This window comes from Hevea brasiliensis, chromosome 8 (assembly GCF_030052815.1).
Source record: "Hevea brasiliensis isolate MT/VB/25A 57/8 chromosome 8, ASM3005281v1, whole genome shotgun sequence".
Lineage (NCBI taxonomy): Eukaryota > Viridiplantae > Streptophyta > Magnoliopsida > Malpighiales > Euphorbiaceae > Hevea > Hevea brasiliensis.
Window position 1 is genome coordinate 25,143,838 of NC_079500.1, and position 6,084 is coordinate 25,149,921.

The 6,084-nt window shown below is 36.1% G+C and overlaps 1 non-coding gene across 1 annotated transcript; it reads right to left on the reverse strand.

The window, feature by feature from the left end:
* Window positions 1–5,313: 5,313 nt before the first annotated feature.
* Window positions 5,314–5,420, reverse strand: LOC131182733 (small nucleolar RNA R71). Its single transcript, XR_009150993.1, has one exon. It is a non-coding gene; the product is annotated as a small nucleolar RNA R71 (small nucleolar RNA).
* Between the last annotated feature and the right edge of the window lie 664 nt (window positions 5,421–6,084).

Below are 6,084 nucleotides of genomic sequence, written 5' to 3' on the forward strand. Positions count from 1 at the left end.
ATCAGTGCGTATAATCTTTAGACCTGAGATAACACAGTTATCTTGTATACAGGTGGTTTGAGTTTGATACTACTTTCATACTTGTACTGTGTATGGGTATATGGGCATGTGTTGGCTCTTACTAGTTATATATGGAGATAGGTGCTGATCAAGATGTAATCTGTTACCCTAAGTAAATAGGGATAAAATTCTATGTTCATTTAATTATTCTTAATGTTTCAATTTCTTAGCCAGGATAGACAAATTTAGTCAGAAAAGAGTTTCTGATAAGAAAATCTAATTAATCAGGAACTGAAATTAAAAGAGAAACATAATGTTCATAGCAAATAGGGTTTGACATTAATCATGACTCCAGCTCGAATTGGGATTTTGTAACGGAGAGATTCTAGTGCATGGTAATATATGATTAAAGGTTCATTTAAGGTATTCCTTATTATATTGATTGGGTGGCCATGACATACTATGCTAGGTGTCAACCATGGTTTATGAGATGCCTGAAATAATTTAGAGAAATCATTTACAGTAAGAAAGAGTTCTAATGATATTAAGAGTTAATATCATTACTCATTGCCAATGAGTAATGAGCCTAGTAAGTCACACATCTACACAAGCTAATCACCATTTAAAATGTGATTTAATTGATTAATTAAAGAGTTTAATTAATTAATTAAAGAGGTTTGGTTTGCAATAAGATTGCAAAGTCCCTAGCATGACTTGAAACCAAATCTAGATTATTGGATGTATAGTATAAATTAAATTTATATTTAATTTGATTAAATATGAATTTAATTATGAGAAATTAATTAATGGAGATTAATTAATTAATTTATTTATTTATATTTGATATAAATTAATTTAAAGAGGAGAAATTATAATTTTGGGTTGAGAACTCAAATTAAAAAGTAAGGGCAAATTGGTCATTTCATATTGTGACATGTGGCACCATGAGATGGTGACACATGGCACCAAATAAGCTTGCCATTTGTCTTCCAATCATGCAAGATGATAAAAGTTAAGATTCAATCTACCTTTGACACTTGACTTGATGAGATTAAGTCAATAAAAGTAAGATTAAATCTAGTAGTGACATGTGGCAAAAAGGGTTAATGAGATTTTAACCTAAGTATAAAAGGAAAAGAAAGAAGAAACAAAATTAACATTCTTCTTCCTCTCTTCAAAGTGGACTACACCTTTGGAGAGTCCATCTCCTCTCTTCTTTTCTCACTTGATTCAAAGAAAAATCCCTTTGTTCTTTGAATTAAAATTGCTAGAAAGGTTTTTAATGTCCTAAATACCCATTAACCTTCACTAAAGCACTAAACCCCATCTTCAAGTGGTTGGCAAAGCTTGAGAGGTAATATTTGGGGCTGCCATAGTTGCTTCTTGGTGTGCTTGTGGTGGACAAGCTAGAGGGACAACATTTGGGTTCCTAAGAGCATCCTAAGATTGCATCAATTGTGCATCAACAGGTTAGTATCTAAAAATCCCTCTTTTAGTTAGGGTTTGATTGAATTAAAAGTTAATTCATAATCTTTAATGGAAAATGAAATTTTAATACATGCTAAAATATGTTTTGGTATGCAATTGGGCATTGGAAATTGATTAGGTTCATAAGAAACTTAGTATGGTGCATGTAACCTTAGAAATAATTTTTGAAATTCAAGGTTCTAATGTCCAATAATCACGCTTCCACTCCTTCAGAAACCTCATCGAAGACCATATAGGTTCAGAAACTTTAAGTGTTATAGATGTGGACAAAAGGGACATAAGTCGTAAGAATGTCCTAATATGGAAAGGGAGGCTTCTAAATAAGCAGGGTTAGGCAATGTGGCCCAATCGATAGGGAGATACACTTTTATGGATCCCTCATTAGGAAAGGGACAAGGTAGAGGATGAGGTTCTTCATCCTCAACATTAAGTTCACAAGGAAGCGATTCAACAACACCAACTTAGATCTTTACCATGACACAATAGAAAGCCAATACCTCCAACACTATGGTGTCAGGTAACCTTTATATAGGAAATTTCAATGTGCATATTTTGATTGATTCGAGTGCATCACACTTTTTGTTAACCCTGATATAGTCTTAAGATTAGGATTGGTAGTCTCAAGTTTAGAATGTTCATTGCTTGTTAGTGGACCTAAGTGTGGCCCTTTAACAATAGGAATGATCTGTTACACTTGACCAATGATGATCAAGGATAGGTGTTTTCTAGCTAACCTAGTAGTTCTAGAGTTGACAGATTTTGATGTCATTCCAGTAATGGATTGGCTCTTAACCAATTATGCTACCTTGGACTGTAGAAGCAAGATAGTAGAGTTTAAAGGATAAGATGGGTTAGTTGCAGTGTTCTAATGAGATTAGATAGCACCTATAAAGGTTATGATCTCATCCATGCAAGCTAAAAAGATGTTTTGAAAAGGGTGTAAAGGGTTTTTAGCACATGTTAAAGAAGTTATAGAGAACAGAATTTCCTTAGTAAGAGAATTTCCATATGTGTTTTGAAAAGGGCTAAGTGTAAAATTTTCACAAACCACAAGAGTCTCCAGTACAATAAGAGTCTCCAGTATATCTTTAACTAGAAAGAGTTGAATCTCAGACAAAGGAGATGAGTAAAATTACGTAGTGATTATGGTTATACTATCTAGTACCATCTGAGAAAGGCAAATGTTATTACAGATGCCCTCAGCTAAAAATCATTTGGCAATTTGGCCCATATATCGATAGAAAGGTGGCCTATCTTAAAGGAGTTGCACTAGTTGATTCGAGAAGGGTTACAGCTGGAGTTATCAGTTAAGGGTACCTTGATAGCTCAAATGAAGGTGACATCAGTATACTTAAGAAAAGTAGCAAAGAGGTAGCATGAAGACCTAAGTTAGTAAATATAGCTAAAACAGTGCAAGAGGTTGAGAACCGTGAGTTTTGATTTCATAGAAAAAGAGTGTTAAGATATGGCAGTAGGTTATGTGCACTGATACACTTGTATTATATAGATATTTTTAAGTACATTTGTATAATATTTCATAGCATTTAGATAAGTAATCTCATACATAATCATCAATTTCAAGTACTTTTATAAATTCCATTGCTAAACTCTGAATTTTATGTTTTCTGTATGTTTCCAAGTGTTTTGAAGAGCTTCCAAGGCATAGGAGCAGAGTAGAGAGCTTGGAAAGGCTAAAGAATTGAGAAGTGTTGCTGATACACCTTATACAAGCCGTGTAATCGAAGCCACAGACACGTGTAACTTACTGCCAGGAGAAAGACAAAGAGCCAAGGAAGAATCAAAGTACACGGGTTGTGTACCATGCCCCCTGTAAAATGTGAAGACCCATGTAAGTCTTTGCTGGGCGAAGCTAGAAGATTTCCCTGAAGTACAAAAGTACATGGGCCATGAAATCAGGCCCGTGTAACTACTTGAGGCTCGTGTAAAGTCCTGTCCCGATATAAGATGCAATAATTCAAGCTCCAGTAAGTTACACGGCCCTGGGCTATGTAGTGACACACGGGCCGTGTATCACATGACGATCAGTTTCCTGAATTGGTTCCAGCTCCAGCTTTAACAGAGAGAAGAGACTCCTAATGCCTTGAGGACTCTAAAAACCTAACCCTAGATCATTCAATATAAATAGAGGAGCCGCAGAAAATAGAAAGGAGTTTAGTTTTCTAGTTTTTTTAAGTTTTAGGAGAGAAATCTTAATTCCAGACCTAATCTCACCTTCATACTCACATCCTTCATAGCCGTCATGGAGAGTAGATCATCAGTACAAGAGGGAAGCTCCCAATTGAAGTTCTACAAGTTCAAGGCTGCAGAAAATCCTCATCGGTTCTTTTGTTCTATTTCTTTAAGACCATTCATGTTCTCTTATTTTATTTCTATTATGTTTGTTAAACTCACCATGAGTGAGTAAATCCTTGATTCTGGAATTGGGAGAGTAACGCTTGTAATTATTATTATGGACGAATACTGAGTTTTATTTATTGGATTTGAGTTTTACTATTTGATTCAATTTCTTGTGATCTTAATGCATGCTATGTGTTGGTACCTACTTAGTATTGATTACAAATATTAATTGAAGGACTGAAAGGTAAAGATTAATATTAGAAAATCAAGATTTTGAACCTAGGAAATCTAACCTAGAGATAGGCTGATGACCTTTGTGGAGTTCCAAAATTAATCATAGATCTTAAAGGATTTTATTAGGACTAATCACCAACGAAAGTAAGGTTTGGTTCTAATCGGACCACACCTTAGGTGCCTTAAAAGAGGACCTAGGATATCCTAGGATTAATTTCCATCAAAGTGACGATCCTCAATCTAATGAATAGACGAGATTAAAATCCATAATAAGATTACAGTGTGAAATCTTAATTCTGGAATTGTTTCAATAGATAAGTTTTATTCAAAGTTTATTTTCAGCTTCCAAAATAAGTTTTATATACTCTTCATTCATATTCGGTAGCCTAAATAGTCAGAACTGTTGTGTAGTCTTTATATGCTCTTCATTCATATTCGGTAGCCTAAACAATCAGAACTGTTGTGTAGTCTGGTACTTACTAACTAAATTTATCGTGGGACGATACTTCACTCACTACTTTATTGCTTGTTAACGATTCGTGTACTTGCAGGGTTGAAAAACCAGCAAATAAGTTTTTGGCACCGTTGCCAGGGAATTTAGCTTTAGTAATATTAAGCGATAGACAATTTAGCTAATTTAGGCATTGGTATTTATTATTTAGTTTTATTTAATTTGTTTTATTTCTTTTATTTTCTCTCAGGCATTTGGTCTAGTGCATGACCAGAGCAAAGCCAGAAGAAGAAGTTTTGGACTTGGATCCTGAGATAGGTAGAACTCTGAGAGCAATCAGGAGAGAAAGGAGACACCAAGAGCAAGATCAAGAAAATCCAGAAACTCCAATCATGGCTGACAACAACAACAACAGGCCAAGACTCTTGAAGGATTACAGAGCTCCATCTATACAAGGATTCCAACCTAGTGTTACAAGACCCACAGTGGATGCCAATAATTTTGAATTAAAACCAGCATGGCTCCAGATGATCCAACAGACATAGTTTGGGGATTCACCAACAGAAGATCCTCATTACCACCTCTAGTGTTTTCTTGCCCTATGTGATTCATTCAAGATGAATGGAGTATCTGATCAAGCTATAAGGCTTAGAGCATTCCCATTCTCCCTTCGAGACAGAGCAAGGAAGTGGTTACTTTCTCAACCAGCTGGAACATTCACCACTTGGGAAAACCTCTCACAAGCATTTCTAGCAAGGTATTTCCCACCTGCAAAGACTGTAAAGTTGAGGGTTGAACTCAACACTTTTAGACAAAAGGAAGGTGAATCACTCTATAACGCATGGGAAAGATATAAGGACCTGCAGAGGGAATGTCCACACCATGGCATAGAAGATTGGCTCCTAGTTCAGAATTTCTATAATAGGCTACTACCTTCTATAAGGAGCACGGTAGATTCAGCTACAGAAGGTGACTTAATGGAGAAAACAGTGATACAAGCACTTGAACTTCTGGAGAGGGTCGCATATCACAACTACGAGTGGTCAAATGAAAGAGGAAACACAAGAAGAACAGTAGGGATCCTGGAAATGGATGCCCTAAGCATGATAAATGCTCAATTTGATCAGCTCATGAAGCGGCTTGACAGAATGCAAGCCAACGCTGTTGGTATAAGCAACCAGCACAATGATGACTGTGGAGGAGGATATACGACTTCAGAATTCAACAACTTCAATGAACCCTCCACAAAATAGATGAACTATGTGAATAACGGAGGGACCTTCAGCCAGAGGCAGCTCAACAATCTGTGCTTAAATACTTATAATCCTGGATGGAGGAACCACCTAAATTTCTCATGGTCACATTCCCAAAATCAACCAATGAACAAACAGCAAGGGTACAGATCGCCAGCACCCCCTGAGTTTCATAATAGAGGATAAAACTTTGTACAGCCACCACCATCTCCTCAACCTCAACAACTAGAACCGAAGATGACCATGGAATCCATTATGGAAGGCCTCCTAGCAGCTCAATAACAACAAAATGAAATGATC